We start from the raw sequence: 23,923 nt of genomic DNA on the forward strand, positions 1-23,923 counted from the left end.
GCTGGATCAAAAATTTACCTACCCCCTTCACAGTGTTTGAATTCTATAAACATTTGACAAAACCAGTCAACATTCTAGGATGAAAGGGCTCACGGGCACTCCCCCAACTGAACCCTCAAGTGCAATGGACAGCTGGTGGATTCTGGGAGAAGCAGAGCCAGTTTTTCTTTACAGGTGTAGCAACTGGTCAGTTGACTATGCTCAGCAAGACTCCCCACCCATGAATATAAATTAGAAACAGTGGTCAAGTGGGGGTCGGGGGTGGGATAAGGGTAAAAGTGGGGACTGGGTAGTAGACTTTAGAGGAGTTAGGAGGACAGAGTGTATATGATCCAAATACCCTGCATGCAATTCTTTTTTAAAAAGTAATAAAAACATTTTGATCAAATTTTAAGATACACAGAAAACTGGTAGTACATCTGTGAGGACATTTTCAGAGACCATGAGATATGAGTTAGTAGTCGGTCAGCAAATGGAGGGCAAAAGACTCATCCTAAATATGGGTGACACCATCTAATAGGTGGGGGCCCCATGGAGCAAAGAACAGAAAGGGGATGCTCCCACAGGACAAGCTAGGGTCTTCTTAAGTGGGTATTTTTTACTCCTAGTCCAATGAATGCCAGACCCCAACTTCTTCAGCCTTTAAAAGAAGATTCTCACTAGTGATTCTACAGGCTGGTTACACACCTTCAACCCCACACTGGGCTCAGAAAAAATTCACATCTTCTGGGGCCCATTAGTTCCCACTAGAACAAATTATTTGGAAGGCCTGGGCCCAGCTGGCCCCTGAATTTGCTCCCTGTATAGCAGTATATATGTTCCCCTCTCATATGTCCTCCTGCTGGTATGGTGCCATCTGCCATGGAGTCGTCATCAGAGCACCTGCTAGCACCATGTCCTTCAAGACCCAGAGCGGCATGAACTAAAGTCACCTAAACAAACTTATTTTGTTTTTAATTATTTTCACACCTATTGATATATGGTGTGAAATTATATATTATATATATATAATATATAATTTCTCCAAGTCACAGGTTTCAATAAAAATATGTGAGTTATAGGTGACAGCAATGAGGAATTTCAAACTCATATAATAAAGCACATATTAGAAGTAATAATCACTAATGGATGTTATTGGTACAGCTGTAATTATTACTTTAATAGATAAGTCAATAGGTGTGAAAAATAAAAAAAATAATATGAGTTTATTTAAGTGACTTTAGTCCATGCACACTTACTTATCAGGAATGTACTACTTTACTTTACAGGACAGCAGACAAATGACTCAAGCTTTGAAACAGCTCTTCTAGGATCCCCCCCCCCCATTTTATGCTTCTCTCGAACCCTCAAAAATCAAATAATAAACACAACTGCATTCTCATCAGAGAACAAGTACCCCAAGATAGATTATTGAATGATAGCATAACTGTGGGCAGTTCCTTTGAGCCTATGCAAATTAATATTTATCTTCAATTTGGCCTTCCCTCATATTATCAACACTCTCACCTCAGAAAGTTAGCAAAGCAGTTATAGAGAAACATCTGCTGGAGAGCATTTTGTTGGCGGAGATTCAGTGTGAGCAGATACAGGAACTAGGTCAACACCACCTAGGCGAACAGATTTAAGTGGTTCCATCTCCTTTGCCAGCCACACCAAAACTAAACCATCTAGATCCCTTTTAGAGCCTCAGGAAAAATATTAAAAGGCAACCTGTGTTCCTAGGCTCCAGGACAACTATCAATTAAACCTGCACACAACCCACAGGTCTAGCTTAACGGTGGAGCCAAGACTTAGCAAGCATAAGACCCTCAATTCAAAAATCTAACCAGTCCCCAAATAAAGACAATAACAGCAAGAGAAAAACAAACATCCTCACCCCAAACCAAACAAAGCTCTGTTCATCAAGAAAGACATCCCCTGCTTCAAGTTTGGAAACAAAACATCATCAGCCCCAGAGATCTTGGAATGCTTGCAGAAACGACCATGAAACAAGAGCAGATGAGGGGAGCAGAATGGACATGAGAAAGACAACAAATACTTAGAACAACAGCAGAAAATGAAGTGCCTTAAAGCAGGGTCTGGAGAACAGCCTGATACATGCCTAAGAAATCTCTTTGTCAGACCAGCAAGCAAGAGCCAGCTGGGATAAGCTTATCAGTTTGTCGACTAAGAGCAGTTACTTAGCAAGTTGTTGCTAATCAGGGAGAATTATGTAAATCTGCAGATTAGAACTCTAAGCTAGACACAGTAAACCATTTAAACAATTACATTTACTCTTTCAAAGTGAAATTACGCTTATTTTTTTACTAAACAAAAGTATCCCAGAAAAGTAAAAGGAATACAAAGCATATTCACAAATACATATGCATAGTCTACTAACAGTAAAGAAACTTTAAATTATGGTAAGAAAATAAGATAAATAATTTGGAATCCTAGATATACACTGTAGCAATCTTGGATTTATTGCTAATTGTACATAAAAGGAAAAAAAAGACTATTGTCTGAACTATTCCAAATTCTTTATTTCCCAATCAAAATAGAAATGCATACAATGTATCACAATTTAAACAATGTATCACAATTTAATCACTTCAGTCTTTAAAATTATGTGTGTGTGCATAAAATTAAAAATATCTATCTACTGAAAGTGAGTATCTGAAAATAAGACTTTTCTATCATTTCCACAATGATTTGTGTGGCTAAGCCTTTCTCCCTACCGTCCTCCACAACCTGATACTTCCAACTGACCAGAAAGAAAGGAAGAGAACTAAAATTACAGTGTGAGAACAAAGTTATCCCCGTGTAAGTAACTCCATCTAGCAGGAGTCTCAGCCAAAGAGGTTAAAGAAGTTGTTACATGTCATCCGCACAGAGTCATTTCAAGACAGCAGCGGTGAAACTCAATTCTACAGAGCAGCACTTTCAGGCCAAATTAGTCAGGGAAGGAGCTGATGAATGTCAAAAACAGTTCAAAAGGGAGATTTATTTCGACCACTTTAAGCAAGCACCTGGCAGACTTGGGAGTTCTGGTAGTGAGCATTACTGATAAGGCTTAGATTTTCCTCTCTCCAGGAACCCCTGTGAGGCAACTACCCATAAAGTGACTGGCACTGTGATATCTTCCCATAATGGAAACACGGGTAATTTTAAAAGATTTTTCATTTTACTTATTTACTTGTGTGTAAGGGGGTGCAATCAATCCTGCAAAGGTCAAAGGACACCTTGTAGGTGCCCCTTCTCTTGCTGTCGGTAGGTCCTGGTGCTAGAACTCAAGCAGCAGACTTGGCAGCAGGCAACATTACCGGCCAAGGCCAAGTGACATCACCAGCCCAATTTTTAATATTCTTAAACTCCAAATTTCTTTACCATCGTCACCAACGAAAACCCACTGCACCCCAATAAACAACTACAATTATCTGAAAACCTCTTAAATGTATTTCAGCAAATCGGCACACAATGTCTTTACCTCCTTTTAGGTAAAGGAGGAAAGAAAATGTATTTATTAGTTTACAGGAAGGAGGAAAGAAAACAAACCGTCAGTGAGCTTCGGGTATATGTGAGCATTTGTTTAGACATGTGAACTGAGAGTCGTAATGGAAAGTACTTATTACTCAATTCTGTGGAAGGGGTGCTGATGTTGTCAAGGAAATAGAGACTCGGACTGCAAGAAAAACAGTTATTAACAAGAACTCATTATCCAAAGCTTCCGTATTTAATGACATTTGTCATACAGCGGTGATCTGGTTTCCAATTTCTACAAGCTACAACACACTCTATCAGGGCAACACCTTCCCTTCCGCTGCAGCCTTGCAGATCTCTGGCTGCCCCAATCGTTTTCTCCCGGGGTACAGGTCCCACAGAGGCCACATCTCCTCTCCCCACCTGAGGCACTTGGGGTGGGGATAGTAGGCTTCGCTGTTACTATTCCTCCAACTCCTAGAACGAAAACATCAGCGGAGCTTTTGAGACTCGAAATTTCCTAGCTGTTTCTATCCATAGCCTCATCTTTGTTTCCTCCGGGTGAATTCTCTCATCTACAGAAAGCGGCTGCAGAAACAGACACCACGAGCCACGTGGCCTTAAGATACAGTGCTTTCCTAGCAAAGCAAAACACAAGCCCTCAGATCCAAATCACTAGGGCTCTGCAATCCTTCTCTACACCCATCGCCTTAGGAGCCCGGCTGGACAGGGTCCTGAGCTGGTTTGCTGGCCTTGACCTAAAATCGTACACGACAGGGCAAACACTCTCAGGCCAGCGTACCCCAGCAGATCTCCGGACACCCGCGGGTCTTCAGGCCGGGAAACCGGTCCCGTAGGGGCTAAACCGGCGCTTTCCGGCTGGCGCGCACCTGGGGCGCGCGGGGGGGGGTAAGGGGGGTTCGCTGCAGGAAATCCAGGGTGGCTTTGGTTTTGCCCTCTTTTTCTGTTCCTCCCATCGACCCTGCCCATCCTACCAGCCCCGCTCCCGCGGCGCTCACTTCCAGTCTGAGGTCAAGTTCAAGGCCGACCTCGGGTGCGTCTGCGGAGCGGATGCCGGGGCGCAGCCGCCGTGGGCCTCGGCGGGAGCAGCTGCTCTCCACTTCGCACACTAGCTCGGAGAGATGCGCGTGGGGCTCGGCCTCAGATGGAGGAAGCTGCGGGGACCCATTCCATATTTCTCCGCCTTCCTGGATCCTCCCTTAGTGCTCCATTCCGAGGGCCGCCAATAGATACTCGTCAACAACCTAGGGGAATGAGCGAATTGAACTCTTCAGGCTCTTACCTCGTGATGGCTATATGTCTGTAAATTTCTTAATTGGCTAATGGAAGGAAAGGGAGGTTTTCTCGGATGATAAATAAGACTGACTTCTCTTGTAGATTCCGATCTCTAGAGCGAGCAATTAGAGAAGCCACAATCTCCTCTCCGTAAATGCTCGAAATTTTTTTCAGCTGCTGGCCAAATGGAGACCGGGTGGAGTCTGCTCTAGATGATTGACGGCAACTCCGACCAGTTGATGCTCTGCAAGGCTCCATGCCGTCCCTCAATCTCAGCCAATCATAGATCTAGATGGGAACGAGCCTCCTGCACGGGCAGTTTGACCTCTCAGATTGCCAACTGAGCATTGCCGAGCGACGGTAAATTGGACCAGTAGCTGCTCGACATGGCGCCCCGCCTTTCCGCGGTGGCTTCGGATCAGAGGTGCCAGGGACCTTGTTCTTTGCCAGCCACAGGAGGAGGGAGTGTTGCTTCGGCCAGAGATATCTTGGCTATGACCCAAGAAATCGAAAACCAGACAGCCACGCTTTGCTTGTGTATAACGCTTGTTTGTCTTCCAGTTTTCTTGCTCTTTCTTTGACAAATCTCAGAACAGTGTTCTTCAGGCAGCACTAACAGGCATCTCGGGATGGCTTACAATTGTCCTGCATGCCGTAAGGATTTCCATCTTTGTGAAAGAAGCATTGCCTAGGACCTGGAGGTCTAAAATCCCTCGGGTAGTCACATAAGTGCCCTTAGAATCTTTGGCCAAGTAAGGAAGAAGTGGAAGCCAGCCAACAAACAAACAAATGAGTCAAAAATAAAGCATGTCTAGAGAGGGAACAGCTGAGGTGTGGATTGCGAACACTGGGGAGCAGATTTTACACAGGGATCTGAGTCCGCTGGAACAAGTACTCACGGTTCTAACAAGAAGGCAACAGCAGATACCGGTAGAACTGTATTACCACACTTCAGGGCAGATCCCAGGCACAGGAGTGTTAGCCGGCAAGAAACAGACGCAATGTTTTTGGGTGTGTACATTTTGTTTTGATATTTTTAGTCTTAATTGGACTCTTTGTGTTTTGATTTTTTGTTTGTTTGTTTGTTTCGGTGTGTGTGCAAAAGAGTGGGAGGGAGAGAGGGGGAGAGGGAGGGATGAAGGGAGGGGGAGAGAGAGAGAGAGAGAGAGAGAGAGAGAGAGAGAGAGAGAGAGAGAGCATGAAGTTGGGTGGGTAGGGAAGTGGGGAGGATCCGAGAGGAATTGTTTGTAGGAGGGGAAAGAATGTGCCCAAAATACACTGTGTGAGAAAGTTTTAATTAAAAATCTTCTTAAAATAAATGATGACGCTGTGTTGGCTAGTGCATTTTATACTGATCTATTTAGACAGTGATGTTCATGTTGAGAACTCACAAACTCTAATGATGACTTAAGGATTACTTTGGGTAGAGTTAAGTTTCAGAAACTCTTGGAATTGTTTGTTACTGGATCTAGATACATACAGCAAAAGTCATATTGCATGTGGCTCAAGAGATCCTCACAACCCGAAGCCTGTCATTGTATCTAACTCCAGATCAAGAAACAATGTTATTAAGCACCTAGGAACCCTCTACCCTGCCATGTAGTTATTGTTTCCTTCCAGGGGCAACTTCTATGCTGACTTTTAACATAGTAGATTAATTTTGTCTTCTACTCGTGATATGTAGTTTTAAACCATAACCTATGAATTCTCTTTTTGTTTGACTTCTTTGGTTCAACAATGTATTTGTAAGATTCTTCCATATTTCTGTACAAGTTCAGGTCTTCGTAATTTTCAATTATGCAATTTCATAATTTGCATTTTTATCATAATGGATGAATTTGTTTTTACGATGGATATTGAAGTAGTTTCCAGTTTGGAACTATTATAGTTAGTGCCTACCATGCACAATGCCTTCAGTTCAATCCCTAGAAACAAAAACTAGAAAGAGGGCTGGAGATGACTCAGCATTTAAGAACTCATATGACTCTTCCAGAATACCCTAGCTTGATTCCCAGTACCCATGTAGGGCAGCTTATGACCAGTAATAACAGGGGGTCCAATGCTTCCAAGGATACCACCAGCTCATGTGCACATACCTTCACACAGACCAAACCCATAGACATAATTAGAAATAATATTTTTTAAAACAGAAAGAAAAAATAACTATTATTATTTGTATTGTGATTAAGGAAACTGGATGAAGAAGCTGAGAAGGTGACCTGAGACACTTAGTTTGTAAGTGGTTAAACTGGCACTTAAACAGGCAATGTTTCTTCATCAGTCATGCTGTCAACTGCTGTATTATGTATTTTCTTCTAAGAGGTGTAATGACCCTGAACTCATATTCAGTGTGCAGTGCTACCCAGTGCTGTTCTCTCTAGAGCATCCTTTATATCCTTCCTCCAGAGTTGCAGAAGCAATGCCATCTCATTCTGAAGCCTTGGTACAGCCTGGCTTTTCTTTTATAGACTCCCAGGTGATAGTTGCTGCCTGTTTTAGGGCTGATGGTTGTGTGCTGTGTGAATAGGCGTAAATGTGGCCTATAGCAATCTGTGGTCTCAGCAGATCCCCTTTTCTCTTGGGGACTGTAATGTGGGAAATTACCAATACGGAGCCAGGTAAAAATACAAGGGAATTTAATAGGGAGGGAATTTCTGTGTGCAAATGCACACCCAGGCTCTGATCCTTCATAGTAACTCTGGACAGACTTTACCTCATAACACAAGAACCTTATCAGAGAGCTTAGGAGGAGGAGGCAAACATTAGGTCACTATGACCCTTATCCACAGTAAGCTCACAGTATACTCTGCCTTCTCTTGGGCTCCAAGGGAAACAGCCTTGTGGCATACAGCTTTTTACATCTGTCACTTCAAAACAGGCTAAAGGTAACCTTACCTAACTCCAGTGTAACAAGCCAATTGCAAAGCCGGCCATTTGTGGTTTGTACCTCCTTTTCTAAGAAAAGAGCTTTACAGAAGGCAAATCTGGTTAAACTCATCTCACAGGCATGGTTTATATTCTACTCTAGCTGAAACCAATTGCTTATTTCTCCTATTTTAGTGCTTCAATAACAGTAAGCCTTTATCTTCTCGATTTTACTAAATACAGCCATTCTTAATACGTCAGTAATTCTCAACCTTCCTAATGCTGTGTGAACCTTTAATACAGTTCCTCATGTTTGGTGACCCCCACAACCATAAATTATTTTCATTGCTTCTTCATAATTGTAAGTTTGCTACTGTTATGAGTAGTAATGTAAATATCTCTGTTTTCCAAGGGTCTTAGGCAACTCCTGAGAGAAGTCATTAGACACCCAGAGGGGTTAACGACCTGCAGGTTGAGAACTGCTGTGTGGTGTAGTTTTCTCTCTCCCCTCTCCCACTCTGTCCTTCTTTCTCCTTTCCCTCCTCCTCCTCCCCTCCATTCTTTCTGGAGGCATAACGTGGTCTGAAAATAATGCTCTTTGTATGATCTCTTTATGGGAGAGACCCATCATAACAGAAAGCCGACTTCGTCTAAACTAATTCAAGATCTATAAAACATACTATCAGGAACATGTTTTCAATATTTGGCATCAATAACCATGCACAGAGAGACAGAAGAAATGAGCTTTAGAGACTGAGCCAGGTTTCAAATCCTCTCTGTTCCACACTGAAGCCTGCAGCAAATCACTCCTTCTTAGTGTGTCAAAATCTCCTTATCTGGAAAAGTAGGATGAGGCTGACTGTATCAAGGCTACTGTGGGAAGTGTAAAAGTTGACATGTGATACATGCCATTAGTGGTAGGGCAAGGATGCTTACAGGGATAGACAGAAGAACACAAATAGCTAATGAGTTCGGTTTTCATTCTTTTGAGAAGGGAATAGTACAATATTTAAGAGTCAGTATGCAAGTTCCAGTGTGAACTATCTACAAGCAGTATGAGCTCAAGCAAGTTGCTTAACCTTTCTGTACTTTGTCTAGTAAAATGAGGTTGACTGTTGTGGTATATTTGTACATTGTGTGAAGATGTATGATTGGTATAATTAAAAAGCTGAATGGCCAATTGCTAGCCAGGAGGTATAGATGGGACTTCTGAACAGAGAGAGAATTCTGAGAAGAACAAAGGCAGAGTCACCAGCCAGACTCGGAGGAAGCAGGATGGGCAGTATGGAGCTGAGGTAACACCACACGGCAGGATGTAGATTAATATAAATGGATTAATTTAAGTTATAAAAGCTAGTGGGACAAACCTAAACTAAGGGCGGGCTTTCATAATTCATAAGTCATTTTTTTTGTGGGCTGGCAGTCTGGACAAATAAGTACCACTACAATAGAAGTAATGAGACTTTCTCATGGGACTGTAATGCTTGCATCAGTGCACAGAGGGAGTAAGCATTTGCAAAGCTTAGCATCATGGTTAGTTTTATGTCAATTTTGCTGGACTGGAGTGCCCAGATATTTTGTAAGACATCATCTAGAGATCACCTAATCTATTTTGTGTAATGAAGTGTTTCCCAATTCCAGAGTAGCCAAGTCAGTTAAATATTATGGAACAAGGAAATGAGCATGCATATAGCTGTTAAATTTTCTTTTTTATTTATTAGTTCTAGTTAGGGAACAAACTTGTTTCACATTAAGTCCCTTCTCCCTCTCCCTCCCCTCACCCCCATTCCTCCCCCACCCCCAGCCTACCCCCCACCCCATCCACCCACCACTCCCCAGGCAGGGTAGGGCCCTCAACGGGGGCTCTGCAAAGTCCACCAAATCTTCCTGTGCTGGTCCTGGGCCCTTCCCCATGTGTCCAGGGCCAGAGTGTATCCCTTCATGTGGGATGGGCTCTCAAAGTCCCTTCTTACACCAGGGAAAAATACTAATCCACCACCAGAGGCTCCCTGGAGTGCAAAGGCCTCCTTATTGACATCCATGTTCAGGGGTCTGGATCAGTCTTGTACTGGCCTCCCCGACAGCATCTGGGGTCAATGTGCTCTCCCTTGTTCAGGCCAATTGTTCCTGTGGGTTTCTCCAACCTGGTACAGATCCCTTTGCTCTTCATTCCTCCCTCTCTTCAACTAAAGTCCGGATTTCAGCTCAGTGTATATCTGTGGATGTCTGTCTCTGCTTCCATCTAGCTGTTAAATTTTAAGATGGAATTTACACTTAAGTTACACCTTTGTGGATCTAAAAGTCACTTGTAACAGGGTGATGGCCATTGTCTAGAAGATTGCCAATGCTTTCCCTGGTACAAAGACCCAAGCAACTGGGAAAGACAGAGGACCAAGCCTCAGAGAAAAGTAACGCCTTCATGTATTCAGGATGTGAGAAGCCTAATGCTGAAAGTCCATTAACTTGGTGCGGGCTTGGGTTTTTATAGGGCCCTGGATCTTACCCTGTCCTGTTCAGACAGATACCTGGCCCCTTGCCTTTCCACTGTTTCACCTGGCAATGTTTTCTGGGACCAAGGAACAGCCATCTCAGGAAGCCTGCTTTCATTTCCTTATCTCCCCAGGTCCCTTTAATTTCATGCCTGCCCAGAGATTGACCAACTTCTGCCATGGAAGGAGGAATAAACACTCGAGCTGTTTCATTTAGTCATGGGGATTTGTCTTGGAGAGACTTGTCCATGACAGAGGAGGCATTTATAAGGCAGGCTCCTGGGGCCAGTCCAGGGGGCTGTGCTAACATTCTGGCAGACAGTGCATCTGGAGCTCCATCCTCAGGGCCACTTGTACAAACAAAGGGGCTGAAGGAGTGGAGAGAATGCTAGAGGACACTGTATTACCTCCCAGGGTAGAGTGACCGTTCCCAGAGAGGTCCCACACAGGAGCAGTCCTGACAAGGCTGGCCTGGAGAGTGATGGACCAACAGTCCACTTTCAAGCACATTAATTGCTATTGGAGTGAATAGACTCTGTGTAAGGCATTTCCTAGATGGCTTTCTAGACAGGGAGAATGGAGAAATTTAACCACCATTTGGTTTTTAGTTTAAAACAATAGTGGCCTGTTGATCTTGATGGCAGTGAGTCTCTGCAATGTTAAATTGAGCCAAGGTCATGTTGTACTATCATCTGGTCAGCCAGATGAAAATCCTTACCCAGAGGAAAATCCTTAATGAGAAATGACTGAGCAAGATCTCATATGGCTTTAAGCCTAATGTCCAGGGAGTGTAATCGCTTAAACCATTAAAGAAAAGCAATAGTCATTTTAGTCTTTGGTTATTCTCTCCTGTTGGGTGTTTAAGATCATGCTGGTGGCCAAAGTTAGTGATTTTTATTTAAATGTTTACTGTCATGGTCATTTGAAGATCTTGATCTCAGGGGGTCACTTGGGCATGAGAGGAACCTCTGGCTCCTCAAGCCTTCCTTTTATCAGTTGTTCCATCTACATGAGGGTAATGCAAAGGCCTTGCTTGACCATGGCTTCACTTGAAATCATGGAAATGTTCCTCTGTATTGACTCTCCTCTTTGTAGACTGGATACTGACTAGAGCTCACCAGGTGCTGTCTCCATGGTCTCTCTGAACAAGAGAACAGATGATTCCCCACAGTAATGACATTTGGAGAAATGCCCCACAGTCTCCTGGGACCCACTGGACCTTGGATGGTGAGGGGTTATTCTCCCTTTTAATACCTCTGACTACCTTAGCAAGCCTCCAAGTGTGGATATTGGACACCAAAAGGTAAGTTATGCCAGCCTGCTACTTTTAACTACTGAGTGATATTTAGGTAAAACTTGGGCAAGAAACATTACTAAAACTCAAACCACACATAAAAACCACACACACTTATAGTAGGAGACTTCAACACCCCCTTACACCACTAGACAGAAACTTAAAAAAGAAACAAAGGATCTGACAGAAGTTATAACCCAACTGGGTTTAACAGATATCTATAGAACATTCCATCCAAACACAAAAGAATATACCTTCTTCTCAGCACCACATGGAACCTTCCCTAAAATTGACCACATAGTTGGCAGCAAAGCAAACCTCCACAGTTACAAAAGAATTGAAATAACCCCCTGTATTTTATCAGATCACCATGCATTAAAGCTAGAATTCAACAGCAATACAAATTGCAGAAAACCCACATATTAGTGGAAAATGAATAACACGCAATTGCACCATTCCTGGGTTGAGGAAGAAATAAAAAATGAAATTAAAGACTTCCTAGAATTTAATGAGAATGTAGACACAACATACTCAAACTTATGGGACACTCTGAAAACAGTGCTAAGAGGGAAGTTCATAGCACAAAGTGCCCACATGAAGAAACTGGAGAAAAGTCATGCTAGAGAATTGACAGAATAACTGCAAGCTTTAGAGCAAAAAGAAGCAAACTCACCAAGGAGGAGTAGATGCCAGGAAATAATCAACCTGAGGGCTGAAATCAATAAAGTAGAAACTAGGAAAACATTACAATGAAATAAAGAGTTGGTTCTTTGAGATCAACAAGATAGACAAACCTCTAGCCAAACTAACCAAAAGGCAGAGAGAGAGAGAGAGAGAGCATGCTAAATAACAAAATCAGAAATGGAAAAGGGGGACATAACAATGGACACTGAGGAAATCCAGAGAATCTTCAGGTCATACTTTGAAAAACTGTACTCCACAAAATTCGAAAATGTAAAGGAAATGGACAGTTTTCTGGATAGATATCATTTACCAAAATTAAACCAAGAACACATAAGCAGTTTATATCAACCTATAACCCCTAATGAAATAGAAGCAGTCATCAAAAGCTTCCCAACCAAAAAAAGCCCAGGGCCAGATGGCTTCACTGCAGAATTCTACCAGAAATTCAAACAAGAACTAATTCCAGTACTCCTCAAACTGTTCCGCACAATAGAAGCAGATGGGATATTACCAAACTCTTTCTACAAGGCTGCAATCACTTTGATACCCAAGCCACACAAAGATATGACTAAGAAAGAGAACTACAGACCGATATCCCTCATGAACATCGATGCTAAAATACTCAATAAAATATTGGTGAATCAAATCCAAGAACATATCAGAAAAATAGTCCACCATGATCAAGTAGGTTTCATCCCAGGGATGCAAGGATGGTTCAACATACGAAAATCCATCAATGTAATCCACCATATAAACAAACTGAAAAAGAAAAACCACATGATCATCTCACTAGATGCTGAAAAAGTCTTTGACAAAATCCAACATCCCTTCATGATAAAGATCTTGGAGAGAACAGGAATAACAGGAACATATCTAAACATGATAAACGCAATGTACACCAAACCAATAGCCAACATCAAACTAAATGGAGAGAAACTCAAAGTGGTTCCTCTAAAATCAGGAACAAGACAAGACTGTCCACTCTCTCCATATCTCTTCAATATTGTACTTGAAGTTCTAGCTAGAAAAATAAGACAAGAAAAGGAGATCAAAGGGATACAAATTGGAAAGGAAGAAGTCAAACTTTCACTGTTTGCAGATGACATGATAGTCTACATTAGTGACCTGAAAAACTCTACCAGGGAACTCCTAGAGCTGATAAACACCTTCAGCAAGTTAGCAGGATACAAAATTAACTAAAAAATATCAGTAGCCCTACTATATACAGATGATAAATCCAATGAGAAAGAAATCAGGGAAACATCACCTTTCACAATATCCACAAACAACATAAAATATCTTGGGGTAACACTAACCAAAAAAGTGAAAGACCTGTACAGTAAGAACTTTGAGACTTTAAAGAAAGAAATTAAAGAAGATACCAGAAAATGGAAAGATCTCCCATGCTCTTGGATAGGTAAAATCAACATAGTAAAAATGGCAATCCTGCCAAAAGCAATCTACAGATTCCACGCAATCCCCATCAAAATCCTAACAGTTTTTTCACAGACATTGAAAGAACAATACTCAACTTTATATGGAAGAATAAAAAAAACCCAGGATAGTGAAAACAACTCTTTACAATAAAGGATCTTCTGGAGGCATCACCATCCCTGACTTCAAGCTCTACGATAGAGCCATAGTTCTGAAAACAGCTTGATATTGGCACAAAAATAGACATATAGACCAATGGAATCGAATTGAAAACCCTGATATTAACCCACTCACCTATGAACACCTTATTTTTGACAAAAGTGCTAAATCTATACAATGGAAAAAAGATAGCATCTTCAACAAATGGTGCTGGCACAATTGGATTCAGACATGCAGAACATTGCAGATACATCCATACCTGTCACCATGCACAAAGCTTAAGTGCAAATGGATCAAAGATCTCACCATAAATCCAGCTACACAGAATCTTCTAGAAGAGAAAGTGGGAATTACCCTTGAACAAATTGGCACAGGAGACTGCTTCCTGAACATTACGCCAGTAGCACAGACATTGAGGTCTGCAATTAATAAATGCGACCTCCTGAAACTGAGAAGCTTCTGCAAGGCAAAGGACACAGTCAGTAAGACAAAACGACTGCCCACAGAATGGGAAAAGATCTTCACTGATCCCACATCTGATAGAGGGCTGATTTCCAAAATATATAAGGAGCTCAAGAAGCTAGCCACCAAAACACCAAACAACGACATTAAAAAGTGGGGTGCAGAACTAAATAGAGAATTCTCAACAGACGAATCTGAAATGGCTAAAATACACTTAAGAAAGTGCTCAAAATCCTTGGCCATCAGAGAAATGCAACTCAAAACAACTCTGAGATACCGCCTCACACCTGTCAGAATGGCTAAAATCAAAAATACCAACGACAATCTATGCTGGAGAGATGTGGAGAAAAAGGAACACTTCTCCATTGCTAGTGTGAGTATGAACTTGTAAGACCACTCTGGAAATCAGTATGGCAGTTGCTCAGAAAAATGGGAATCAATCTACCTCAAGATCGAGCCATTCCTCTCTTGGGTATATACCCCAAAAATGCATGTTCATACAACAAGGACATATGTTCAACCATGTTCATTGCAGCATTGTTTGTAATAGCCAGAACCTGGAAGCAACCTAGATGCCCCTCAACTGAAGAATGGATAGAGAAAATGTGGCACATTTATACAATTGAGTACTACTCAGCAGAAAAAAGCAATGGAGTCTTGAAATTCACAGCCAAATGGATGGAACTAGAAGAAACCATATTGAGTGAGGTAATCCAGTCACAAAACGACAAACATGGTATGTACTTATATATGAATTTTAGACATAGAGCAAAGGATTAACAGCCTATAATCCTCTTCACCAAAGAAACTAGGAAACATGAAGGACTCTAAGGGATAAATGGGCCCCAGGAATGGGAAGTGGCATGAACTCCTGAGCTAATTGGGAGCATGAGGGTAGGGGAGAGGGAGCTGCCACAATAAGAGCAGGATGAGTAGAGGAGAGGAAATGGATGGGCAGAAATATTGAGTTGGGGGAAGAATAGAGGAGAGAGAGCAGGATGAGAGATACCATATCAGAGGGAGTCACTATAGGTCCGAGAAGAGATCTGGCACTGGGGAGATCTCCAGAGATCTACAAGGATGACACGATCTGACAATCCAGGCAATGGTGGAGAGGATAACCTAAAAGCCCTTCCCCTAAAATGAGATTGATGACTACCTTACATGCCATCCTAGAGCCCTCATCCAGTGGCTGATGGAAGCAGAGGCAGACATCCACAGATACACACTGAGCTGAATTCTGGAATTTAGTTGAAGAGAGGGAGGAATGAAGATCGAAGGGGTCTGTACCAGGTTGGAGAAACCCACAGAAAGAGTTGGCCTGAACAAGGGAGAGCCCATCAACCCCAGATGCTATCGGGGAGGCCAGTACAAGACTAATCCAGCCCCTTGAACATGGATGTCAATAAGGAGGCCTCTACACCCCAGGGAGCCTCTGGTGGTGGATTAGTATTTTTCCCTGGTGTAACAAGGGACTTTGAGAGCCCATCCCACGTAAAGGGATACACTCTGGCCCTGGACACATGGGGAAGGGCCCAGGAAGATTTGGTGGACTTTGCAGAGCCCCCGTTGAGGGCCCTACCCTGCCTGGGGAGTGGTGGGTTGATGGGATGGGGGGTAGGTTGGGGGTGAGGGGAGGGAGAGGGACAAGGGACTTACATGTGAAACAAGCTTGTTCCCTAACTTGAACTAATTAAAAAAATTAAAAAAAAACTTGGGCAAAAAAATCAAAACACTTAAGCATTGGTCAGACAAACATTTTTGTTCTTTAATCCAGGCTTCACAGTTCCCATGGAGAGTCAAGCAGAGGTTCCACATCAATGTGAAACCTTTTACATACCTTATATAACTTTCTCAGACCCTCATAACTTACTTAAGCTTTATAGCTTTCTTGCTCATTTGGGAAAAACATCCAACCATTTTATGAAACATAATAACATAAACACAGCCTTAATAAAAGAAAGTCGAATTCAAACTGCATATATAATAATTTAATATTGTCTGTGAACATACTGTTAAACCATAACTATCAATATGAATCTACTGGTTTACACTGAACAGGAGACTCACCATTGAGTTCAGTGACAACTGGCTAGACCCAAAACATCTGTCCTCTTTACAACCATATCGATTTGCCCAGATGACTCCTATCTATTGGTGCATGCACTGGAAACAACACTTGATTCCATTTGCAGTCTTTACTGTGGCATCCCAGTATCTCTCAGGAAATGACAAATGCTGAAGCTGTTAGGGTATAACTGAAATAGAACCACGTACCCTCCCCTATAATGGTCATAAACAGTATCCCCCAAATGCTTTTAGTCAGTGAAATGAAATGAAGGAATGAGTAATTAGTTTTATGTAAATGCACACACCTAGTCTTAAGAAAAGCTGCCATCGTTCTTTCGATCTGCAGTGCTAGAAGCCTATGTGTTTATAACTAATTGGAAAAGACACCTAGTTTTCTAAACTCACTATTCTATTCTGGGTCTCGTGCAAACTACCCTTTGGAATGTGAAGGTAACATTGTAAGAGATGACGAAAGGCATGTTTGTGGCTGGTTGTCAGGCAACCAAAGGCAGAAGTTACTGGCACACAGTCCTTTATTTTGTGCATAGAGTGGGTGTAGGTGCTGAGCTGCTTTTCTATTGGTTACATTCTCTTCCAATAGCAAAAAAAGAAACTGTTATTTTTCTCATCTAATTAGCATACTCTGGGAAAAAACCAACTGTGTTGCATTCTCTGCTAGTGTCAAAAAACCAAGGGTTTTAAGGACTGGCTTCAAAAGGACCCCAGAAAAGAAAAAGTTTATAAGATTTAAATAAATGAATGGCACCAAAAGGAGGTTATGCTCTGCTATGAGAAGTACACAAGTTCTCTCTTCCTCTCTCCCTCCCTCTGTGTTTGGAACCAAAGTCCTTCTGTAGCCCAGTCTGTTGTAAAATTCTGTTCTTCCTGCCTCAAGCCCCTCTTTCCATCCAGCCTCTGGAATTACAGGTGTGTGCCACAAAGATGTCGAGAGATCTAGTTCCTGAGGATGCTGCAAAGTAAAGAAAAGAAGCATCCCTAGGCATACTTCTACAGAGAAACTAGAAAACACTTAGCTAAATCCAAAGAACAACATTGTGGTTGCTCCCTACCCCAGCCTACCTCCAAAAAAGCAATATGAGAAGAGACAGGAAGCTGCAACCTGGGAGGAAGACAGAGTTCTAATGAGAGTAGAAGAAAGGGGACCAAATGGTCATCACCCTGCCACCACTGGGGGCTTCTGTGTGGCCTGAAATGTGAGCAAAAATGTATTCCTTTTCTGGCTATGAGTTACATATTTCCTCTTTCTCTGTCATCTCTTTGCTTGGTTTCTCACTCTTCTACTTATAATTAATCCTGAACTTACCGGCACTTTTTTTCATCTCACAGCATTGCCTTACAAAACTTCACTAACTCTCCAGTGCTGCCAGACCCCACAGACTCCACTAACCACGTTCCCTAAAACAAGAAGACAGAAATTGACAGAAGATATGGGGCTTTTGCATGTAATGACAGGGGTCAAACCTGGGGCCTTGTACATGCAAGGTTGTCCACTGAGTCACATAACACCACTAGTTGGAGAAGCAGTCTTTTGATTCAGTTCCTGTCCTGAGGATAGTCATGGATTTTTGAAATGCCCACACCTTTTTCCCCACCAAATGTTCCCATAGGCAGATCCTGGCCTTCAACAATCTTTACACTCACTACCTCTCAAAATAGAACCTTTGTCTACTCAAGCTCTTAATCCCCAAACCTGTCAGGAGCATTCTTGCCTCTTTGTTACCTTTCCAGGAAACAACCTTTATTTTCTACTTTTTTTTTTTTTAAACCCTATCATCAGAGTTGAGAAGATTAAACTGAAGGGTTGTCTTATGGTTGCTGATTGCTTGTGTTTAACAAAGAACCAGCATACAGAGTACTGTTTTAATCCTCAAACAGAAATAACAATTGCTTAGTTTAGGTTCTCAGGGACTAAAGAATTAATGGGAGACAGATCTGTAAACCCAGCATCTGGGAGGCTTAATTAAGAAAATCTCAAACTCCAGGCCAGCCTTGACTATATAGCAAGACTTTATCTCAAAAATAGGAGGGGGATTAATGATTATTTGGATTAGTTATTACAAACCCTATAGCGAAATCTAATATCCACCTGAGCATGTTCAACCTACTAGGGGCTACACCCTTAAAAAAGTACCGACTCTCCCTCCTCCAGAAGCTCAACTGTTCATAGTTCCCCAGTTAGGAGTGAGGGCTCATGAACTTCTCCTCTCCATTCTGGACTGTTGATTGGCTTGATCTTGTGTTCACAGCCAACCATGGTTGCTGTGAATTCATGGTTGCAGTGGTGCAGAAGACACTGTTTCCTTCCAGTCCTCCCTGACCTCTGGACCTTATAATATCTACAGACTCTCTTTTGAGATAGTGTCTGAGCCTTGGGTGCTCAGACATATAGTGTCATATATTATATGTAGTGTCCCTTTTGGGGCTGAGCACTCAACAGAAACTTATTCTCTGCACTTTGATCAATTATAAGTTTTTGCATTGACCCCTATCTCCTTCTCTAATGAGGTCACAGAGCTGTGCTGATCTATGAAGTATCAAAATATGAGTTTAGAAAGCAGTTTGACACTACGTCATTTTAGCAAAATAATAGCAATAGCTTTCATCCCTGGGAGCCTTGGAGAGCTCCAGTCATGGGTTTTGCACAGATTTATAGTAATAGGCATACATATCCTCCTAAAGAGTGGCCCTTAAGTCTAATCAGAAATCAGTTGGTTACTTCCAAAGTGTTCGTACCACTGTTGCACCCATGGCATATCTATCCACACCAATCATTATGAAGGGTCAAGTAATATACAAAAATAGACCTATCAGAATAACTGTTGACTTTTCAATACAAACCTTGAAGTCAAGAAGAATTTGAACTAATGTCTTTAAAACTCTAAAAGACTGCTAACCCAGTCTAACACACTCAGAAAAATCAATCTATAAAAATTGTTAGTGAAAGAAAAACTTTTCATGATAAAAGAAGGCTAAAGGAATCAATGACCACCAAACTATCCCTAAAAAGAATAGTGTACAGAATACAAAGAAAGATAACACACTTAACATACTACAGGAGAAAAAAAAAGGTGCTATGACACTCATTAAAGAAGACTAAGAAAGTCCTAAGCACTACATCAACAAAATGACAGGAAGCAACACACATCTTTCGATAACTCTCAATACCAGTGGTTCCATTTTGTTTTCTTTGGTAAAAATTCTTCTTCTGAGTTACTGATTCTCTCATCCACTTTGGGTATTGTCTTCTTTAAGTCCTGATCAACTTCATAACTTTGAGTGCTCCATTTGATTGCTACTCCTTTTTAAAAGAAGGACTTTGGAATCTTTTTCTTGCATTTCAACTCTCTTAATATCTTTGTTTCCCAATATTTAGAAGTCATCACCTTGTGTAGGTATTATAGTAGAATTTTGTTCCTTTGATGTTGTTCCTCTGTTGTATTTTTCCTCATATTTTGGAATGTATGTGTCTTCCCCCCCCCCATGCCCCTTTTTTTTGACCTTTCTCACTATTTTTGTTTAGCTTGTTTTGCCTGAGTTCTTCTGGTAGGTCTCCTTCATGTATATTTATGTTCAGAGAAACATTAACTGCAATGAGAACTACGATGATTAGACCAGCAGTGCTGCGAGACAGACTTTTCCTAGGGAGCTAAAACACGCACGTGCGCGCACACGCGCGCGCAGGCACACGTCCCCCCCCCCCACCTACTTAGCACAGACAAGGAGCCCATATCATATACAGACACAAAGCACACATGTCAAACAAAAGTCCAGGTTAGTGAGCCAATGAATTTTATTACAGTTGTTAACAGGAACAGGGGTGACGGGTTACTTATTGGAGCAAAAATGCAGCAAAGACAGCTGCATCAGCAAAGTCCACCCCTGCATGTCAGAACAGCTCACAAAATCTGGGAACCTGGAGCACACTGTAGGCAGCTTAACAGGTGAGAAAGTGTCCTATCCAGATGGCTCAGCTGGTCCAGACAGCTCTTCTGGTCTCTGCCTTCTTCCAGGCACTGGTCTGGTCTGGGAGTCTTCATTTTATACTTTTAGCTTCTTTGTCAAAAATCAGTTGTTCACAGGTGTGTGGGTTGATATCAGGATCCTACTTTGAACTCTGATAAACCCCTAAATCCTCTGTCCAGACTTAAACCATTGCCTTTTCTTAACATTTAAAGATGGTAGATGGACGAGATGTGGTGCACACTCCTGCAAACCCTAGCACTCAGAAAGGAAAAGCAAGAGGATAAGGAAAAGCAAGTCTCTGTGAGAACAACACAGAGAGACTCTGTCTGGTCAGCATTCCTCCTTCGTCCATCAACCCCAAGAGGAAAAACACAAACATAAAACTATTTGGGAATTTTTCCCACTTTTTGCTTGTTCCAAATAATGCTGCAATGAGCATCCATTCATGACTAGTGCCTGTCCTATGTCTTATGCCAGGGTTATTTCAGACTGTGCTTGCCAGGTTATCTAGTAGCCTCTATACACCATTTCCCCTTTTCTTATACAAGGATATATTTCCTGTAAATTCAAATTTCTGACACACAACTTGTTTGGCCTTTTTTTCAAAAAAATTCAATTATTAAAAACTAAAATGTTCTCTTCTCCCACCAACACCTCCCATGTGCCTCCTCACTCCCTCTCACATTAATAGCCTGTGTGTGTGTGTGTGTGTATGTGTGTGTGTGTGTGTGTGTGTGTGTGTGTGTGTGTGTGTGTCTGTGTCTAGGTGTGTATCTTAATTACTTTTCTATTGCTTTGATAAAACATCATGGCCAAGCAAAATTATAAAAGAGGGTCAAAATCCACGCTGGCAGAGCAAAGGCATGGTGGCAGAAATAGCTGAAAGCTTACATCTTTTTCAGCAAACAGAAGGCCAAGAGAAAGAGTGAGCCCTGGGAATGGCACCAGTGTTTTGAAAACTCAAAGCCCACCTCCAGTAGCACATTTCTTCCAACAAAGTCATACCTCCTATGCAAATAGATAAACCAAATGGGAATCAAGTATTCAAACAAATGTGGCTGGAGGGGGGGCATTTTCATTCAAACCACCCCAATATATATGCATAAATGTTGGGATAATCATTGTATATACTGTAAAGATGTGTCTCTTCGAAGGCACATTCTGATTGGTTTAATAAAGAGCTGAACTGCCAATTGCCAGGCAGGAGAGGATAGGCAGGACTTCTGGAGAGAGATGGGAACTCTGGGAAGAATCAGAGGCATGGGATTCTGCAGCAAGAGGCAGATTAAGTGGGACATGCAGTATGGAGGAGGGGCGGTAACAAACTAAGCTGCAGAATGTAGATTAATATCAGCAGATTAATTTAAGCTATAAGAGCTAGTTGGGACAAACCTAAGCTAAGATCAAACTTTCATATTTAATAAGAAGTCTGGGGGGGGGGTGGCTGGAGAGATGGCTCAGTGGTTAAGAGCACCGACTGCTCTTCCAGAGGTCCTGACTTCAATTCCCAGCAACCACATGGTGGCTCACAACCATCCGTTATGAGATCTGGTGCCCTCTTCTGATGTGCAGATATACATGGAAGCAAAATGTTATATACATAATAAATACATAAAATCTTTAAAAACAATAAGAAGTCTGCATGTTATGATTTGGGAGCTGGAAGTCCAAAGAAAGTTCAACTACATTTGGCACCCAATGTGAGATTCATATATCTACATAGGGCCTGAGAAAGCTGAAAACCTTCCAAAAAGAGAGCCAGTTTCTTAGCAATTACAATCTCTCAAACAAGCACTGTGCTCTTGGCTTATAGAGGCATGTCTCCTTTAAGAGGCCCTGCTTTGGAGCAGAGATTAGATAGAAGCACCTGTCTCAGTCCAGGCTCACCAACTTCCCAGAGCTGGAGTGGATAAATGTAGTTCCTGGCTGATACCTGCAGGAATGAGGCTATGCTCTCAGGGAAAGGCAAACAATGGCTACAGCCCAGAACCAGTGGTGTAGCCTGCTGGACTGACCGTAGGTGAGATAGAGCCAGCCACCAATGCCATGTGCTAATGGTAGCCTGCCCCTTTAAGGCTTAGCACACACAGTCAGAGAAGGCTGCAGAAATGTAAAAAGTCAGGTCTAGACTGAGAAAATCTCTGAACAGGTATAGTATTCTTAAAAATGTGTTTAGATGCTGAAGAAAGAAAAGAAAATAGGTATAGACAGTCATAATAATAGTTTAAAAATAATGAAATGAAGTTTTTAAAGAGAGAGTAAAAAGAATAAGCCACATAAGGATGGGAAATACACAGAGCATCTGGATCCTACATAGTGCTTTACTAACTTTAAATTTTTAAAATGCTAAGAGCAAATAACAAATACTGCTGACATTGGGTTGTAGAAAAAAAAAAAACCTGCTGAATGAAACCAGTCTATATATATTTATGGGTGTCTTAAATTCAGAAAGGAAGCCAGGAAACGGGGAAGAGGCTATGCCTTTGTTTCCACAGGAAACAAAAAGCTATGGATTCTTCCAAAATTAATAACGATCAAATTTGGCCAGGGCAGGGGACCTCCTGAAAATCTTGGCTGCAGACATGAAGGAAGAAACCAAGAAAAACTACTAGACAACTGATGTATATACACTAATGTCTCAACATGGGAGCAGCTCTAAAACTAGATGATACCCGATAAATCTTGTTGGCTACCGAGTCCTCATGACTCATAATTGCATGCTGTCCTTTCATATGGCAAGGATGGAGATTTATATTATTGGTTATGCAGTCCAAACAGACTTATAAAGTCGACACATAACTTTTACCTGCTCAAGCATAGAGCAGTGAATCACCTTTAGCTGATTTGTGCATATTACACAGCCCATAGACGTGTTAATGCAGATATGGATATTACCTTTAAAAGTTTATGTGTTCAGAAAAGAAAGGACCAGACACCAATGAAGACACGTAGCCTCTCCGAATGCCTCTGTTGCAGTTTCCTCAAAAATCTATATTCAAAGCAAATCCAAAGCTGTTAGCTGAGATGGTCCAGCCTCACAGACTACTCTAGCAAAGACTTGAGATAAGCCCTACACTTTCCCATCACACAGGGACTGGACAGACAGCAAATGATACAGCCAGCTCTCCCAGGACTTGACCATTATTTCCTAAAGATGTCATAGCTCCCAGACAAAAGGAAGTAATTTTAAGAACATGAAGCCCATATTCCCAAGATGTGGGTGGTTGGATTTTGGTCATTTGGTACATTAGGGATGTCTGTAATAAGATGATTCTCTAATCTACGTTTGAGACAGTAAAAGACATCTGTCAGTAAGTTTATTGACCTCTGTTTATAAGTCCGTTTGGACTACATAAACAAATTGTAACATAAATCTTCATCCATGCCGTATGAAAGGATGGCATGTAATGCTAGGGGGGGTTACTGGTTGTGGTCAGGGATGAAAATAAACAAAAGAGGTTAGATTTAGGGATCTCTTTCTGAAAAGAAAAAAAGGGGCAATATAGGAATGATAGGATAAAAGATTTGATTATCGAGTCTACTTGTAGACTAAAAAGCAACTACTAGTCTCAAATATTTTACATTGGTATGGATTTTTATACATTGATACCAATTTAAGTTTTTTTTTAAATATAGCATACTATATACCTGTTTCTACTCTTTTTTAAGTTATTGTACCTATTTAGCTCATTTTAAAATGTGATGTAAAGTTCTAATCCTTGAAAGG

The 23,923-nt window shown here is 41.7% G+C and overlaps 1 protein-coding gene across 5 annotated transcripts in view; it reads right to left on the minus strand.

Moving 5' to 3' along the window:
• The window catches only part of Ppm1k (protein phosphatase, Mg2+/Mn2+ dependent 1K), a 70,718-nt gene that overhangs the window by 16,820 nt on the left and 29,975 nt on the right, over nucleotides 1-23,923 (minus strand). The window contains exons 1-2 of one of the 5 annotated variants that reach the window (XM_027429730.2): nucleotides 4,847-4,995; nucleotides 4,479-4,724 (exon numbers count right to left, since the gene is read on the minus strand). The exons of 1 other annotated variant lie outside the window; for it this stretch is intronic. The gene's annotated coding sequence lies outside the window, so the exon portion shown is untranslated. Of the gene's footprint in view, nucleotides 1-4,454; nucleotides 4,725-4,762; nucleotides 4,996-23,923 lie in introns of those variants that run through there. 3 more of the 5 variants (XM_027429731.2, XM_035448550.1, XM_027429729.2) reach the window with 3 other exon arrangements.

Source organism: Cricetulus griseus, chromosome 8, assembly GCF_003668045.3.
Source record: "Cricetulus griseus strain 17A/GY chromosome 8, alternate assembly CriGri-PICRH-1.0, whole genome shotgun sequence".
Classification (NCBI taxonomy): Eukaryota; Metazoa; Chordata; class Mammalia; order Rodentia; family Cricetidae; genus Cricetulus; species Cricetulus griseus.